This window comes from Felis catus, chromosome B2 (genome assembly GCF_018350175.1).
Source record: "Felis catus isolate Fca126 chromosome B2, F.catus_Fca126_mat1.0, whole genome shotgun sequence".
Taxonomy (NCBI): Eukaryota; Metazoa; Chordata; class Mammalia; order Carnivora; family Felidae; genus Felis; species Felis catus.
In genome coordinates this window covers 70,252,698-70,272,752 of record NC_058372.1, presented here as the reverse complement: position 1 = coordinate 70,272,752, position 20,055 = coordinate 70,252,698, and the positions used below count along the sequence as shown (strand labels likewise).

The 20,055-nt window shown below is 36.8% G+C and overlaps 1 long non-coding RNA gene across 1 annotated transcript in view; it reads left to right on the top strand.

Annotated features, from left to right (window-relative positions):
* Nucleotides 1–759: 759 nt before the first annotated feature.
* The window catches only part of LOC111556234, a 52,988-nt gene continuing 33,692 nt past the window's right edge, over nt 760–20,055 (top strand). The window contains exon 1 of the long non-coding RNA XR_002157225.3: nt 760–3,844. This is a non-coding gene — a long non-coding RNA (uncharacterized LOC111556234). The remainder of the gene's footprint in view (nt 3,845–20,055) is intronic.

The following is a 20,055-nucleotide window of genomic DNA, read 5'->3' as shown; positions in this document are numbered from 1 at the left end:
GCTCAACATCACTCATCATAGGAAAATGCAAATCAAAATCACAATGAGATACCACATCACACAGGTCAGAATGGCTAAAATTAACAACCCAGGAAACAACAGATGTTGATGAGGATGCAGAGAAAGAGGAACCCTCTTACTCTGTTGGTGGGAATGCAAACTGATGTAGCCACTCTAAAAATAGTATAGAGATTCTTCAAACAGTTAATAATAGAACTACCCTATGACCCAGCAATTGCACTACTAGGTATTTTTCCAAAGGATATAAAGATAGTGATTTGAAAGGGCACACACATCCCATTGTTTATAACAGCACTATTTGCAATAGCCAAAATACATAAAGAGCCTAAATGTCCACTGACTGATGAACGGATAAAGAATATGTGGTGTGTGTGTGTGTGTGTGTGTGTGTGTGTGTGTGTATGTATGTGTGTGTGTCTATATATATATATATATATATATATATACATATATATATATATATATATATATAATGGAATATTACTCAACCATCAAGAAGAATGAAATCTTGCCATTTGCAATGACATGGATGGAACTGGAGTGTATTATGCTGAGTGAAATAAGTTAGTCAGAGAAAGATAAATACCATATGATTTCACACATATGTGGAATTTAAGAAGGAAAACAGATGAACGTAGGGGAAGGGAAGGAAAAATAAAATGGGATAAAAACAGAGAAGGAGACAAACCATAAGAGACTAATAACTATAGACAACAAACTGAGGGTTGCTGGAGGGGAGGGGGGTGGGAGGATGGGTTAAATATATAATGGGAATTAAGGAAGGCACTTGTAATGAATGATCACTGGATGTTATATGCTAGTGATGGATCACTAAATTCTACCCCCAAAACTAAAACTACACTACATGTTAACTAACTTGAATTTAAATAAAATCTTGAAAGTAAAGAAAAAAACTTTCCCTTCACTTATGTCTATGAAATTATGCTTAAGAATTTAATTTGCAACATCATTTGTTGTTTTCTCTGTGCATCAACCTTCTTGTTATAGTTTTGTTTATGATAAAAATTATGCTGTAAACTATCTTTTAATAATATATACCTTATTGATTCATTTGTAATAGTTTGTTTCTGAAGTTGAAATGTCCTAGTCAGTGGAAAAATGTTAGCTGTAGCTTTCTCTCTACAGAAACTGTGACTCTGGACCCCAAATGTAAGTTGGGCCCTCAGGATGAAAATACATAATTATTTTTTATTGTATTTATTTTGTCCATTTTATTTACTCTTTAAAGTAAGGATTTACTGTTTTTGCTCATAAGAACAGCCATTCTGGTACAGGAGTATGCCCTGCTGTAATGCAATTCCATACTCATATTAAATCCAGGTACCCCCTAAAGTGTTACAGGTCTTTCCAACTTATCCTTGTCAAAAGCAGAAAGCACATATATTTACAGTGTTATTAACATTCTATCAAAGTGTAGGTGTAAATGCCCATATCTACCCTGCCTTGCATTGGTTACCTCTGTTAATATTAATAGCACATAATCATAAGCAACTTGATTTCCAAATCATATGTAATCTCCAAAAATATAAAACCACACAATAAAATAAACCAATACTCCCAATTTTTTTCTATTCCTCCTTTAATGGTCACCAAGTCTGTAGATAATAAAAGCAAGAAGAGAACAATGTGATATGATTTAATATAATAAATATAATATTGTGTACATATAACTATATTAATACAATTCAGTGTTTAGTAAATATGTTTAGTAAAGACAAATGTCTTTACCAGAAGAGCATGTTTCATAAGGTATTTAGAAAATATGGTAGGGGCAGCTGAGTGGCTCAGTCAGTTAAGTGTCCAACTTTGTCTCAGGTCATGATTTCATGGTTCATGATTTCGAGCCCTACATTGGGCTCTCTGCTGTCAGCACAGAGCCTGCTTTGGATTCTCTGTCCCCCTCTCCATCTGCCCATCCTCTGTCCATGCATACTCTCTCACTCTGTCTCTCAAAAATAAACATTTAGAAAAAAAGAAAATATGATAGTGACTTGCCCAATGAACCTATGAGAAATTATTAAGTTGCTAATGTGAGTAGTTTTATATTTATGTTTGTTTTTTCCACTGTTTTTTTTTTTTTTGGCAACGCTTCTAGAAAGTGGTACTCATTTTATTTGTTTTATGAGATGTTTCTACTATAAATTACTGTGTCATCTTTACCTGTTTGTTAAAATAACCAAGAATCTGTTTTAAGCCCACAGATTTATTGCTAAATTATAACTCTATCCCTGTGTCTCTTATACTTAAAACACATTAGGTTTCTACATAACAATTCTCTATCAATCCACATTAGAAGGCTCACTATTGTGTCAAATTTTAGTGTGGTTATTATACCTGATATAGTAATCCACAGAAGTGGAGTGTGAACTTTGATTTGTTTCTATCATTTTACTAGATGCTGTAGACACAATCCCCAATCACTCAAAACCTACACAATCATCTTAACCTATGTCAGTCAGTTTATCACACAAGATCAACTACTTGATAGACTTTTGCTATGAATTACATATAATATTTTACTTGAATTTAGCCAAGTTAATAAAATAGTTCCCACAAAACTTTTGGATTCCAAAGTAGTTAGGATGATGGGACAGAGTCTATTGACCTGCGTGGGCTGAATATCAACCAAATTCATGTGTTGAAGCCCTAATCCCCAATTGTCTGCCTTTGGAGATAGAGCTTTTAGGAGATAATTAAGGTTCAATTAGGTCATAAAGGTGAGGCTCTAATCTGACAAGACTGATGGCCTTATAAGAAGAAAAGAGAAGTCTCTCTCCACATCCATGTGCTCAGAGGAAAGGCGGTGTGAGTACTGCTGCAAGAAGGCAGCTATCTGAAAGTGAGGAAAAGAGTTATCAGCAGAAACTAAACCCTGCCAGAAAGTAATCTGAACTTCCAGCCTCCAGAATTGTGAGAATAAGTTTTTTGGTTTTTTTTTTAAATGCCACCCAGCCCATGATATTTTGTAATGGTGGTCTTAGCAGACTAATACATGATTTATACCCAATAGTGCCAAAATTCTGTAAAGTTGGTGATTTGTATTACCTAGTTGACACACACTGAAATAAAGTTGACAATGAAAATGGTCTTTCAATTTTGAAATCTCTCAGCAATTTGAATTATTGATCTTATCACAGATTTTTATGTCTGATTTATATTTAAGTAATGCATTTCAATAAATTGCTATTTTAGTCACTGCAAACAATGTACATTGTTTACAATAGTACAGATGTACAGAAATAATATATGAAACATTTATCAACCTCATGTATGGCATGCACATTAGTCAATTAAAATGGACGTCCAACCAATGAGAACAGAAAATAGCTGCTATTTTAAGCTTTCCCATTGAGTGGCAGATCTGCCTACTCATACATCAGTATGATTTTTTAAATGAGTGATAGTACCAACAATAGTTGATGCAGTGAGCCTTCCGAGTCATTTCTTTGAAATAATTTTATAGTTCTTCTTCTATAAATGGTTTGTGAATAAACCTGACTTATTTATGGAATATAGTGCATTATAAGAGTTACAACAAGGTAAGTTTGAGATGAGGTGCCTCTTTTTTAAAATTTTTTTAATGTTTATTTATTTTTGAGAGAGAGAGAGAGTGTGCAAGTGGGGGAGAGGCAGAGAGCGAGCGAGACACAGACTCTGAAGCAGGCTCCAGGATCTGAGCTGTCAGCACAGAGCCCGATGTGGGGCTCAAACCCACAAACTGTGAGATCATGACCTGAGCCAAGTCTGATGCTTAACCAACTGAGCCACCCAGGCACCCTAAGATGAGGTGCCTCTTGAAGAGGTCAGTTTCATTATTATTAAATTAAAGGCTAAAACCTCTCTCACATTATTGGCTTCATGTGTTATCTTTGAATTTACAGAGCTTTCGTTTTTGTATTACTTCCTTGCTCCTGGAATAGAGACTACTTTCCTCTGATTGACTTCTAACTTTTGTCAATTGTAGTTATACTTATTTTAAGAACTTTTACATAATCATATGACTTTTTTTGTTAGATGGTATTTAGGTGAGATGATTCCACCACCTATAACATGCAGGTATGTTGGAATCTTGCAGTTTACGGAAAAGTGAAGGTTGAAAAGTCCCATGGAAACTATTCTGTGCAAATCTCACCTCTCCCTGTGCACTGATTTTAAAGATAATAATTTTCTCCCTTTCCACATGATATCTTTAAGAATGATTGTTGCTGCTCTGGACAATTTTGCTTTGTTAATTTCTAGTGGGTATCAATGAAATGAAATTTAAGAACTTCCAAAACATTAAAAAAGCGGACTCAAAATTTTGTTTACCTCATTAAAGGAATAAATTTTATATTGGTTCCCCAGTTGCTAATTGTATTATTTTTTAGCTTTTAGTTTCACAAAGCCAAATTATTATTATAATTATTTGCTTTTCAAAGGAGACTTTCATTTTTCTTATTAGATATACTGTTTGTCTTCAACATATAGATTCTTGGAATAAATCATAATATGAACATTGGTTCTGATGTTCTTAACTGCATGCTAGGCTGGGAAAAAGTATACAGCACTTTGGGCAAATATCTTAATTTCTGTGAGCTAAGACTCTTTATTTATAAGATGAGGTTCATAGTATTAACCTCCTGAAGTTTCTATAAGGGTTAAATGAAATAATAACATATACTGAGAGCCAACTACATAATAGGTATTTTTAAAAAAGGATGATCTTAACCATGCCACCTTCTGCCCTCTTCTACCATCACTTTTGTTATTGTATGACAGTGACAGAAAACATATGGCAACAAAGGAGTTACACATGGCACAAGCTTATAGCTCACTAATGTTTCAAAGTAAAACCATTAACCTTCTTTTCTTAGGTTACTGTGTGACACCTTTGGATTCCTTCCAGCTCTCTCTGCCTTGACCAGGAGTTACACAAAAGATGAGTGTGGTTGACCATAGCATGAGGGAATCCTTACTGGAATCCAAGTTTGGTCCATAAGTACATAGCACAGACTATTATTTTAGTGTTCTAGATGAACAAAATAAATGAAATACTCTATCCTCAAAAAACAACTTACATTTTCATTCAAATGTTGCTTTCCTCTGATGGGAGTCAAGATTTTGTGGAAACAGAGGCAAAATTACTTTGGCATGATTGTGAAATCACATTATAAGTGGAATCAGCAACACTTGGCTCAGATCCAGTTACTCTAATGCATTATGAGTGACTCAATTTAATTGAAAATCACCACCCGACATTGTTATTAGATAAAGTTATGAAATGATTTGCTGTAGCAGCAGGGACTTATAGGTCTTCTGTGCAATATAAAATTTTAATGAAATGGACATTTAAAGATTACCATTATAGTATATCATGTAGTCTATAATTAAAAAATTAAATTATTTTTACATAATAAACCAAGATAAATGCAAGGTCTGGGATTTTAAAATGACAAAGCAAATGAGCTTAAATTTTATTAATAACATATTGTCACATAAAATAAATATGTCTGGTAATGACTATGTAGGATACACCATTGAACAACTATTATTTTTGTCTGAGAAGCAGAAAATAAGGCAGATCTTTAGGAAAAGGGCATGGTTTTTCTATGCAATACACTATAAGGTGCTTGGAGATTTGATGTCTACATGAGATACCAAGAATATATTTTAAAACATTTTGAGCCAATGTGGTAGACTCCCCAGTATTTATTCCACTGCAACTCGTTAGCCTCTAACCATTGTAATCTCATTGTTCTGGCCAGTGGTTTGTTTAGTTGTGGCAGCAACTTGGCTCCACTAGAATGTAAGTTATATGAGGGCAAGATTTTTGACAGTTGTGTGCATTGATGTATCCCTGTAACTTAGTAACAGGCCTATGGTAGACACTCATAAATAGTTGTTGAAAAAAGAATGATAGAGCAGAAAAAAAAGATGAAGGAAGGAAAGAAATAAGGGAGAAGGGGAGGGAGAGAGAGAAAAATGGACAGACAGAATACATGGAAGAAGAAAGAAAAGGAGAAAAAAAGAACAGAGAATGACCCAAAAGGAGAGGATTGTTTGGGTTCCTGGAATTAATCAATTGATCTCTCTCTGTCACTTGCTTCCTACTTGAGCAAGGTCCATTTTGCTCTATTTTTTTCTGACAGCCATTCTAAAAAAATAAAGACAGCCCTAGGATAGTATAGATCTCATGTAGGGTAGAGTAGGGCAATGGAAAGAACCTGAGTTGTTTCTTTTCTCCCAGTCTCACTGGGGCATAATTGAACACATATCAGTGTAGAAGTTTAAAGTGTATAGCATAATGGTCTGTGTTACATATATTGTGAAATAATTACTTCAGTAATTTTAGTTAGCATCATATAGATACAATAAAAAATTTAAAAAAAGAAAAAAATTGTGTTGAGAACTCTTAAGATTTATTCTCTTACAACTTTACTATGTCATAAAAGTGTTAGCTATAGTCATCATGTTGTATATTACATCCTTAGTACTTACTTATTTTATAACTGAAAGTTTATAGCTTTTGACCACCTTCTTCCATTGCCCTCCTCCGCTGCCTACCACCACTTATTTGCTTGGTGTCTGGCTTTTCCCCACCTTAGCTTCCACATATAAGTGAGATCATACCAGTACTTGTCTTTCTCTGTTTGACTTATTTTACTTAGCATAACATTCCACCCCTCTGGTAATCAGTGGTTGTTTCCTGTATGTGTGAGCTTGTTTCTGTTTTGTTTTGTAGGTTCATTTGATTTTAGATTCTACATGTTAGTGGAATAATATGGTATTTTTCTTTCTCTGTCTAACTTATTTCACTTATCATAATATCCTCTAGGTTCATCCATGTTGTCTCAAATGGCAAGATTTCATTCTTTTTCATGGCTGATAAATATACCATTGTGTCTGAAATCAGAAAGTGTGATGCTTTCCACTTTTTTCTTTCTTAGGATTGCCTTGGTTATTCAGGGTATTTTGTAGTTCCATATAAATTTTAGGATTTTTTTCTTACTTCTGTTAAAAATGCCATTGGAATCTATATAGGGATTGCATTGAATTTTTGGATAGCTTTTGGTAGTATTAGCATTTTAACAGTATTAATTCTTTCAACCCATAAACACAAGATACCTTTCCATTTTTGGTGTGTCTTCTTCAATTTCTTTCATCAATGTTTTATATTTTTTCCAAGTCGAGATTTTTCACCCTATTTTTTAAGTTTATTCCTAAGTGTTTATTAATTTTTAATGCTGTTGTAAATGGGATTGTTTTCTTTAATTCTTTTTCGGATAATTCATTGTTAGCACATAGAAATGCTACTGATTTTTGTATGTTAATTTTGCATCCTTCAAATTTACTGAATTTGTTGATTAGATCTAACAGGATTTTTTTTGGTGAAACATTTCAGATTTTCTATATACAAAATAATGTCATCTGCAGATAGAGATAATTTTACCTCTTTCTTTCCAATTCTGATGCCTTTATTTCTTTTTCTTATCTGATTACTCTGGCAAGGACTTCCAATATCATGTTGAATAGGAGTGGTAAGAATGAACACCCTTATCTTGTTCTTGATCTTAGAGAAAAAGATTTCAATTTTTCATCTTTGGTATTATATTAGCTGTGGGCTTGTGTTGAGGTACATCCATTTTATACATAATTTGTTAAGTTATAGTCATGAATGTAACTGATTTTGTCAAATGCATTTTTGGCATATGTTTTTTAGAAATATACAATGTATCAAGACTGAAATCAGAAAGATAGAAAGTCTGAATAGGTCACTTACTAGTAAGAAGATTCAATCAGTAATAAAAAATCTCATAATGCAGAAAATCCCAGAACTACATGGTGAAGTTTATTAACATTTAAAGAAGAATTAATGCCAATGCTCCTCAAACCATATCAAAAACTAAAGAGAAGGAAACACTCTCAAATTCATTTTATAGGTCAGCATCACCCTGATATGAGAGTCAGAAAAGGACATTATCAGAAAAACAAAACAAAAAAAAAAACAATAATCCAATATTCCTGATGAATATAGTTACAAAAATTTGCAAACACTGGCCAGCCAGGGTCACCTGGGTAGCTCAGTCAGTTGAGTATCCACCTCTTGATATCAACTCAGGTCATGATCTCAGGGTTGTGAGATTGAGCCCTGCATCAGGCTCCATGCTAAGTATGGAGCCTGCTTAAGATTATCTCTTTCACCTTTTGCCCCTCCCCTTCATTCATGTATGCTCTCTCTGCCTCTAAAATAAAATAAAATAATTAATAATTAATAATAATAATAATAATACCAACCAGCCAAATTCAGGAGCACATTAGAAAGATCATTCACCGAGAGGTTTGCAAGATGGCGGCTTAGGAGGACGCTGGGCTCACCGCACGTCCTGCTGATCACTTAGATTCCACCTACACCTGCCTAAATAACCCAGAAAACTGCCAGAGGATTAGCAGAACGGAGTCGCCGGAGCCAAACGCAGACGAGAGGCCCACAGAAGAGGGTAGGAAGGGCGGCGAGGCGGTGCGCGCTCCACGGACTGGCGGGAGGGAGCCGGGGCGGAGGGGCAGCTCGCCGGCCAAGCAGAGCCCCCGAGGCTGGCTGGCAAAAGCAGAGGGGCCTGACGGACTGTGTTCCCACAACAAGCGAGACTTAGCGTCTGGGAGGTCATAAGTTAACAGCCCTGCTCGGAAAGCGGGAAGGCTGGAGGACAAAGGGAGGGAGAGCTGCTGAGCCCCCAGATGACAGAGCTCAGTTTGGTGGGGAACAAAGGCACTCACCAGCGCCATCTCCCCCGCCCATCCCCCAGCCAAAATCCCAAAGAGAACCAGTTCCTGCCAGGGAACTTGCTCGATCCGCGCAAACACCCAACTCTGTGCTCCTGCGGAGCCAAACCTCGGGCAGCAGATCAGACTCCCTCCCGCTGCCACAGGGCCCCTCCTGAAGTGGATCACCTAAGGAGAAGCGATCTAAGCCTGCCCCTCCTGCCCCTGTGAACCTTGCCTACCCACCCCAGCTAATACGCCAGATCCCCAGCATCACAAGCCTGGCAGTGTGCAAGTAGCCCAGACGGGCCACGCCACCCCACAGTGAATCCCGCCCCTAGGAGAGGGGAAGAGAAGGCACACACCAGTCTGACTGTGGCCCCAGCAGTGGGCTGGGGGCAGACATCAGGTCTGACTGCGGCCCCGCCCACCAACTCCAGTTATACACCACAGCACAGAGGAAGTGCCCTGCAGGTCCTCACCACGCCAGGGACTATCCAAAATGACCAAGCAGAAGAATTCCCCTCAGAAGAATCTCCAGGAAATAACAACAGCTAATGAGCTGATCAAAAAGGATTTAAATAATACAACAGAAAGTGAATTTAGAATAATAGTCATAAAATTAATCGCTGGGCTTGAAAACAGTATACAGGACAGCAGAGAATCTCTTGCTACAGAGATCAAGGGACTAAGGAACAGTCACGAGGAGCTGAAAAACGCTTTAAACGAAATGCATAACAAAATGGAAACCACCACAGCTCGGCTTGAAGAGGCAGAGGAGAGAATAGGTGAACTAGAAGATAAAGTTATGGAAAAAGAGGAAGCTGAGAAAAAGAGAGATAAAAAAATCCAGGAGTATGAGGGGAAAATTAGAGAACTAAGTGATACACTAAAAAGAAATAATATACGCGTAATTGGTATCCCAGAGGAGGAAGAGAGAGGGAAAGGTGCTGAAGGGGTACTTGAAGAAATAATAGCTGAGAACTTCCCTGAACTGGGGAAGGAAAAAGGTATTGAAATCCAAGAGGCACAGAGAACTCCCTTCCGACGTAACTTGAATCGATCTTCTGCACGACATATCATAGTGAAACTGGCAAAATACAAGGATAAAGAGAAAATTCTGAAAGCAGCAAGGGGTAAACGTGCCCTCACATATAAAGGGAGACCTATAAGACTCGTGACTGATCTCTCTTTTGAAACTTGGCAGGCCAGAAAGAATTGGCACGAGATTTTCAGGGTGCTAGACAGAAAAAATATGCAGCCGAGAATCCTTTATCCAGCAAGTCTGTCATTTAGAATAGAAGGAGAGATAAAGGTCTTCCCAAACAAACAAAAACTGAAGGAATTTGTCATCACTAAACCAGCCCTACAAGAGATCCTAAGGGGCACCCTGTGAGACAAAGTCCCAGAGACATCACTACAAGCATAAAACATACAGACATCACAATGACTCTAAACCCGTATCTTTCTATAATAACACTGAATGTAAATGGATTAAATGCGCCAACCAAAAGACATAGGGTATCAGAATGGATAAAAAACAAGACCCATCTATTTGCTGTCTACAAGAGACTCATTTTAGACCTGAGGACACCTTTAGATTGAGAGTGAGGGGATGGAGAACTATTTATCATGCGACTGGAAGCCAAAAGAAAGCTGGAGTAGCCATACTTATATCAGACAAACTAGACTTTAAATTAAAGGCTGTAACAAGAGATGAAGAAGGACATTATATAATAGTTACAGGGTCTATCCATCAGGAAGAGCTAACAATTATAAATGTCTATGTGCCGAATACCGGAGCCCCCAAATATATAAAACAATTACTCATAAACATAAGCAACCTTATTGATAAGAATGTGGTAATTGCAGGGGACTTTAACACCCCACTTACAGAAATGGATAGATCATCTAGACACACGGTCAGTAAAGAAACAAGGGCCCTGAATGAGACATTGGATCAGATGGACTTGACAGATATATTTAGAACTCTGCATCCCAAAGCAACAGAATATACTTTCTTCTCGAGTGCACAGGGAACATTCTCCAAGATAGATCATATACTGGGTCACAAAACAGCCCTTCATAAGTTTACAAGAATTGAAATTATACCATGCATACTTTCAGACCACAATGCTATGAAGCTTGAAATCAACCACAGAAAAAAGTCTGGAAAACCTCCAAAAGCATGGAGGTTAAAGAACACCCTACTAACGAATGAGTGGGTCAACCAGGCAATTGGAGAAGAAATTAAAAAATATATGGAAACAAACAAAAATGAAAAGACAACAATCCAAACGCTTTGGGACGCAGCGAAGGCAGTCCTGAGAGGAAAATACATTGCAATCCAGGCCTATCTCAAGAAACAAGAAAAATCCCAAATACAAAATCTAACAGCACACCTAAAGGAACTAGAAGCAGAACAGCAAAGGCAGCCTAAACCCAGCAGAAGAAGAGAAATAATAAAGATCAGAGCAGAAATAAACAATATAGAATCTAAAAAAACTGTAGAGCAGATCAACGAAACCAAGAGTTGGTTTCTTGAAAAAATAAACAAAATTGACAAACCTCTAGCCAGGCTTCTCAAAAAGAAAAGAGATGACCCAAATAGATAAAATCATGAATGAAAATGGGATTATTACAACCAATCCCTCAGAGATACAAACAATTATCAGGGAATACTATGAAAAATTATATGCCAACAAATTGGACAACCTGGAAGAAATGGACCAATTCCTGAACACCCACACTCTTCCAAAACTCAATCAGGAGGAAATAGAAAGCTTGAACAGACCCATAACCAGTGAAGAAATTGAATCGGTTATCCAAAATCTCCCAACAAATAAGAGTCCAGGACCAGATGGCTTCCCAGGGGAGTTCTACCAGACGTTTAAAGCAGAGATAATACCTATCCTTCTCAAGCTATTCCAAGAAATAGAAAGGGAAGGAAAACTTCCAAACTCATTCTATGAAGCCAGTATTACTTTGATTCCTAAACCAGACAGAGACCCAGTAAAAAAAGAGAACTACAGGCCAATATCCCTGATGAATATGGATGCAAAAATTCTCAATAAGATACTAGCAAATCGAATTCAACGGCATATAAAAAGAATTATTCACCATGATCAAGTGGGATTCATTCCTGGGATGCAGGGCTGGTTCAACATTCGCAAATCAATCAACGTGATACATCACATTAACAAAAAAAAAAAAAGAGAAGAACCATATGATCCTGTCAATCGATGCAGAAAAGGCCTTTGACAAAATCCAGCACCCTTTCTTAATAAAAACGCTTGAGAAAGTCGGGATAGAAGGAACATACTTAAAGATCATAAAAGCCATTTATGAAAAGCCCACAGCTAACATCATCCTCAATGGGGAAAAACTGAGAGCTTTTTCCCTGAGATCAGGAACACGACAAGGATGCCCACTCTCACCGCTGCTGTTTAACATAGTGCTGGAAGTTCTAGCATCAGCAATCAGACAACAAAAGGAAATCAAAGGCATCAAAATTGGCAAAGATGAAGTCAAGCTTTTGCTTTTTGCAGATGACATGATATTATACATGGAAAATCCGATAGACTCCACCAAAAGTCTGCTAGAACTGATACAGGAATTCAGCAAAGTTGCAGGATAGAAAATCAATGTACAGAAATCAGTTGCATTCTTATACACTAACAATGAAGCAACAGAAAGACAAAGAAAGAAACTGATCCCATTGACAATTGCACCAAGAAGCATAAAATACCTAGGAATAAATCTAACCAAAGATGTAAAGGATCTGTATGCTGAAAACTATAGAAAGCTTATGAAGGAAATTGAAGAAGATTTAAAGAAATGGAAAGACATTCCCTGCTCATGGATTGGAAAAATAAATATTGTCAAAATGTCAATACTACCCAAAGCTATCTACACATTCAATGCAATCCCAGTCAAAATTGCACCAGCATTCTTCTTGAAACTAGAACAAGCAATCCTAAAATTCATATGGAACCACAAAAGGCCCCGAATAGCCAAAGGAATTTTGAAGAAGAAGACCAAAGCAGGAGGCATCACAATCCCAGACTTTAGCCTCTACTACAAAGCTGTCATCATCAAGACAGCATGGTATTGGCACAGAAACAGACACATAGACCAATGGAATAGAATAGAAACCCCAGAACTAGACCCACAAACGTATGGCCAACTCATCTTTGACAAAGCAGGAAAGAACATCCAATGGAAAAAAGACAGCCTCTTTAACAAATGGTGCTGGGAGAACTGGACAGCAACATGCAGAAGGTTGAAACTAGACCACTTTCTCACACCATTCACAAAAATAAACTCCAAATGGATAAAGGACCTAAATGTGAGACAGGAAACCATCAAAACCTTAGAGGAGAAAGCAGGAAAAGACCTCTCTGACCTCAGCCGTAGCAATCTCTTACTCGACACATCCCCAAAGGCAAGGGAATTAAAAGCAAAAGTGAATTACTGGGACCTTATGAAGATAAAAAGCTTCTGCACAGCAAAGGAAACAACGAACAAAACTAAAAGGCAAGCAACGGAATGGGAAAAGATATTCGCAAATGACATATCGGACAAAGGGCTAGTATCCAAAATCTATAAAGAGCTCACCAAAGTCCACACCCGAAAAACAAATAACCCAGTGAAGAAATGGGCAGAAAACATGAATAGACACTTCTCTAAAGAAGACATCCGGATGGCCAACAGGCACATGAAAAGATGTTCAGCGTCGCTCCTTATCGGGGAAATACAAATCAAAACCACACTCAGGTATCATCTCACGCCATTCAGAGTGGCCAAAATGAACAAATCAGGAGACTCTAGATGCTGGAGAGGATGTGGAGAAACGGGAACCCTCTTGCACTGTTGGTGGGAATGCAAATTGGTACAGCCGCTCTGGAAAGCAGTGTGGAGGTTCCTCAGAAAATTAAAAATAGACCTACCCTATGACCCAGCAATAGCACTGCTAGGGATTTATCCAAGGGATACAGGAGTACTGATGCATAGGGCCACCTGTACCCCAATGTTCATAGCAGCACTCTCAACAATAGCCAAATTATGGAAAGAGCCTAAATGTCCATCAACTGATGAATGGATAAAGAAATTGTGGTTTATATACACAATGGAATATTACGTGGCAATGAGAAAAAATGAAATATGGCCTTTTGTAGCAACGTGGATGGAACTGGAGAGTGTGATGCTAAGTGAAATAAGCCATACAGAGAAAGACAGATACCATATGGTTTCACTCTTATGTGGATCCTGAGAAACTTAACAGGAACCCATGGGGGAGGGGAAGGAAAAAAAAAAAGAGGTTAGAGTGGGAGAGAGCCAAAGCATAAGAGACTCTTAAAAACTGAGAACAAACTGAGGGTTGATGGGGGGTGGGAGGGAGGAGAGGGTGGGTGATGGGTATTGAGGAGGGCACCTTTTGGGATGAGCACTGGGTGTTGTATGGAAACCAATTTGTCAATAAATTTCATATATAAAAAATAAAAATAAAAAAAAATAAAATAAAAATAAAATTAAAAAAAAAAAAAAGAAAGATCATTCACCATGATCAAGTGGGATTTATGCCAAGTGGGATGCAAGGATTGAGCAACATACACAGATCAATCAATGTGAATATATCACATTAATAGAATGAGAGAAAAAAATGATTATCTCAATAAGAACCTGAGTTCTTGATGATAAAATTGAGCATCTTAATTAATCAAGTCCAAAACAGTTCTACCTCTGAACTTAATTATGATGCAGCAAAATATTTATTTTATTTATTTTATTTTATCTGAATTGAGTCAGAAGTTTCATTTTTGTTGCTGAATACTTCCTAATAGACAACGTCTGGATTCCAGAGTCTGCCGAATGTAGACTCAGGTTTAAAACCATTTTACCAGTCAGAACCTGGTATGTGACTGGTAATGAGGCTCTCTGTAATCAGTAATAACAACAGCAACAACAGTATTATTCTCTGATACCATGTTCAAGCCCTGCGCTAATGTTTTACATATACTAGATCCCTATGCTAGCCTTACTAGGTGGGTATTCTTGCTGCCAGCTTACAGATGCAAAAGTTAAGGACATTTCACAGGATACATAGTGAATAAGGGAGGTTGATATAGGATATTAATCCATGTCTGTTAGACTCTAGAGTTCAAGCTTTGTATCCCTAGATTGCATTTTCATAGTACTCATGTTAGTCTGATTTGAGAGAGCTCCCTTTTAAAATTCATATGCTGTTCTTAGAACAAAATACAAACTAAAGCTTTAGTTTCTCTTCAGGTAATTCTCAATTCCCAGCCTTCCCTGACAAGCCAAGTATATGCTTAATTACCCAAAATGTCTAGTTTTTTCATTGCCTGTGAGTATTTGAATTTGAGAACAAAATGGTGCTTAAACATATATGTACAACATTATTGATTTGGAAAACATGATATAAACAAAATGTCCAAAATGTTAGCAGAATCATAGATGAAGGAAACTTCAGAGCCAAAAACAGCGATATAGTGGTCACCTAGAAAATACATGTTTTAAGGTACCCAATTTCCATCTGCTCTTTAGAAGCTGAAAAGAATTTGGTGCACCTGGATGGCTCAGTCAAAGTGTCCACCTTCAGCTCAGGTCATGATCTCACAGTTCATGAGTTCGAGCCCTGCATGGTGCTCTGTGCTGACAGCTTAGAGCCTGGAGCCTGCTTTGGATTCTGTCCTCCTTCTCTCTCTGCCCCTCCCCCACTTGTGCATGTGCTCTCTCTCCCTCTCAAAAATAAACATTAAAACAAAAGAAGCTAAAAAGAATACAGAGGTTAAAAACTGCCTTCCACAGCAAAATGTCTCTTTAGTTTTTCTTAAAACTTAAATGATTTTTGAATAAGTAATAATAGTAAACTTAGAATCAGAGTGTGCTTAGGTTAATTGCTTTTAGCACTCAATATTTGTATTTTGCTTGTCATTCCTTTGAGTCTCATTCCGTGCTATCCATGGATGAAAAATATGAAACTACAATACTAAGAATCTCTTCCAAGTAAGCATTCATAGAAAGTTTCTTTGAAGTAATTTCTTATTCTAAAGAAGATATCATTTAATACCGCTTGGGAAATCTTTGGAAAAAAGCCAAACTCATTCTGATAATAATCTCTGAAATCTACATTTTCACTATTACCACAATTGTCCTTTTTATACTATTTCTCAATTCTTCCAGGATCTGAAACTCATTGAATTTTTATTAGGTCTAATATTTCATCCAAAAACTAGATGGGTAGTACCAAAGCTCTGTTTATTCATTTATTCGGGTAACATTTATTGGTAACCTACCAGGCAATATGAAAGACATGGTATGAAATAGAGAGATAAAGAAGGTACAGTTCTTGAGATAGGAATGTGATAGATATTGAAAGTGCAACTAAGTCCTATAAGAGTGGTAGATTAGAAGAATGTTAAACCCATAGAACACTAAACCTGCCTAGAGAAGTTGGCAAAACCTTACTTGAATCGATAATTCCTCAGCTGAGCTTTAAAAAATGAACAAAAATTTTGTATGTAGGAAAAAAGTATAATAAAGAAAGGACTGGCATCAGAGACAGATGAAACAGCGTGTAGGGAAGCATGAGAGAAGAGAAGGACAAATGAGAATTTTCTAGAATGATGCATTTTAATAAACTAAATCCTCATAGTAGTCCTATGAGTTTTTATATTTATCCTCATATTATTGATGAAAGACCTGTGACTTGGGAAATTTAAGTTTTTTACCATTTGCTCAATTCTGTTTCTTACTCTTCTTTAGTTCAAGTCTTTTTATCCTTATGAACTTATATAAGACCTATCAGCAATCCAACTCTCACAATTTCTCAGTAAATATATGTTGATTAAATACATGAATCAAGGGAACAAAGGAATTTCTCTTTATTTGTAATTTTAAAAAAATGTGTGATTTAATATTGGCCCAATTATGATTAGAATTCATGTCAAAGCTTGTGAGAACAATTTTGAAAACAAAACTTCCCTTGGGATTTCAAGTAGGATCTTGGTTACAGAAGAGTTAAAGGGTCTAGGAGAGCAAAAGGGAAAAAAAAGGTGACCTGGAGAAGGAGAAGGGGAAGAGAAGAAGGAGGTAAAGGAGAGGAGGAGAGAGTTCTCAATGTACTATATGGAGAAGGGGCAGGAAGTATGTTTTCATCATATGTGCCATAGCAAATGGTTTCCTGTCATTAGCCAAATATTTATAGGAGATTTCTACATAGAGAAAAATATTCAAAGTGGCAGAATGATATTGAAATCTAGGTCTGTCTATACCTAAGGCTAGGCACTTTGGAACTTCTTGTTACTATAGTCTGTTCTTTGAGTGTTTTCATTGAAGAGTGTTCCATATGGTAAATGAACAATTTTCCTGGTCCTTCCTGTCTCTCATAAAATTCAAGTTTAACAGTTGTTCTGTTGAATAGGCTCAATATCAACTCTTGTGTTACACATATGTGGTAAGGAACATACTGAAAGTTTTGGAATTGAAGTAAACATAACTATACTTTTTAAAGATAAAGATTTTAAAAATAGTTTCAAATTAAAAAAATGAGAAAAAGATCATGTTATTTCTACTAGCTTTTCTAGGAATAATTATGCTATAAATGGGAGAAATACAAGAAGCTTCCTATTACTAACTCAGAATAAGTCTGTCTTTCTGCTTTGAGCTTTGCTGACTTACACTCTGTATTTTGTCAGGGAGTTTTCTGTCTCTGAAATCTAATTTTCCCATTGAGAGAATCCTTGATTCCTAAGTCCAGTCAACTCTATTGTTTGTGTATATTGATTATAGGTTTCTTTCTTTTTTGGATATATATGCTAAAATCTTAGATGCTGCTTTGGTATCTGCTTATTTGTTCTTTTCTATTCTTTTAAGCTGATCTGTCACAAACCCAATTTTTATAGTTACACCTCAGTGGCCTTTCTTTGGAATAGCAGTCTTCTACGCTTACTTTTTTGCTGTGTATACATTTAGTATCTTGTGCCCAAACACACACATTTCCTATCCATAGTCCGTATTGGATCTTTTGCCAATGGAATATTTACTAAAATTAATCAGGTACTACGTCAAAAAAGCGTTATGATAAATTACCAAAGTAGGACTTTCACAAGTCATAGTCTCTGGTCACAATAATTCAGTTAGTACAAAGAATGAATAAAATAGAAAACATTAACCCCTTTAAAATTAAATCTGTGGATCAAAAATCAACTGAAATGAAATGTCAATTATATAGAAATTAATGAAAATATGAATAATTTGATGAATACCAATATAACATAGATAATGCTTGTATTTAGGTTAAAATGTATGACTTTAAAAGTTTTAATTAAGGGGCACCTTGGTGGCTCAGTCAATTAAGTGTCCCACTCTTGATTTCAACTCAGGTCAGAATCTCATGGTTTGTGAGATTGAGCTCCATGTCAGGCTCTGCACTGACAGCACAGAGCCTGACTGGGATTCTCTCTCTCTCCCCCCCACCCCCGACTTTCCCTCCCTTACTTGTGCTCTCTGTCTCTCTCTCTCAAAATAAATAAACATTAAAACATAAAAACTTTAATTAAAAAAACAAGATTGAAAACAAAGATTGAAAACAAAATTGAAAACAAGACTGAAACCTTAAGAAATTAGAAACATTAAATGTAGTACAACTAAAATTTGGAGAACAGAATCAGTAAAGATAAATGCTGAAGTTAATGGAACATAAAGTGAAAGAGTAAGAATTATTGGCTAAACAAAAACAATATTTCTCTCAAGAAAGACAAAGAATGTGAATAGGCAATCAAAAGAGAATATACAGAGCATGAGCAGGGGAGGAGCAGAGAAAGAGGGAGACACAGAATCCAAAGCAGGCTCCAGGCTCTGAGCTGTCAGCACAGAGCCCAACGCAGAGCTCGAAGTTACAGACTGTGAGATCATGACCTGAGCCGAAGTCGGATGCCCAACTGACTGAGCCACCCAGGCACCCTGGAAAAAAAACAAAAATAAAAACAAAAAACAAATTCTTATACATTGTCAGTTGAATATAAATAACCAGCAATGCTTGATGCATCTGATAGGTTTTTCTTTTTCAAATAAAAAATGATATTATTTTTTACCCAGCAATTCCACTTTTAGGGAACCATGTTCTAGAAATGAAAATGTATGACTTTGCAGTCAGTACTGCCCTTGGATTTGGGTCACAGCAGGCTCTGCTCTGGGCTCTGTTCTTCAGAGCACTCGACCCTGATTACCTTTCCCTACGGGCTGGAGAGTTGTTGGAGTCAGGAAGTCATGTCATTTTGGAACCTGTGATCTCCTGCCTCAACCCTGGGTCACATTCCATATGCTCAGGATTCTGAATTCTCTGCTAAGTGACCCAAATCAATATAGGTCCTGAATGTGCTTTTTCTCCACTTTATTTTTTTTCTCAGCACCTCTAGGCTGAAGGAGCGGTCAATTGGAGACTATGAGGGGAAGAGAGTAGTTCATTGAATTATTGGTTGTTTTGTTTTGCTGTTTTTTTGTTTGTTTAAGCACTAATCTTCATTGGTTTTTATGGTGATTTTATATTTTTTCTTTGTTCCTCATACTCTCTCTCACTTTTACCAACCTCTGCAGGTGACTTTGTTTTGTTGCCTTTAAGAAAGTAGAAAACATTCAATGGTAGCTCCAAAAGGTGTTCCAATTGCAAACTCACAAATGTAATGATGCCACAAGTTTCTTTGTCCTCCCCTAAAATTACAGGGAACTCCTTTTTCCTACCCAAGACCTGCTCTTCCATTTGTGTCCTGGGTAAATCTGATCCTTTCTTGTTTTCAGAAAGACTTTTCTCTTTCATAGATTTCCTATCACCTTTGTATTATCATCTTTTCTCTACTGGATTTTTATTATACACATATGTTCAAAAGCTATCATCTTAAAGAAGAATCTCAGCCCCTTCAACCCTCTCCAGCTCTTTTCTCCATTTCTCCACTCAATTTTTCCAGTAGGTTTCATAGTCCTGCTTCTTGAAAGTGTTGTCTACTCATCTGTTTCTACTTCCCCAACCTTCATTCACTTCACACTTCCCCTCCCTCTGGCTTCTCTACCATCATTCTATGAAAGAGCTTTTGCCATTAGTTACAAACTAATCCCCTGTTGCCAAATCCAGAGAACACATTTCTGTTCTTAGCTTTCTTGACTGTTTAACAACATTTGACACAGTTTTCCACTGTGTTCTCCTTGAAGCAAATACTTTCTCTTTTGGCTTTCCTTTACTCTTTGAAAATTTCT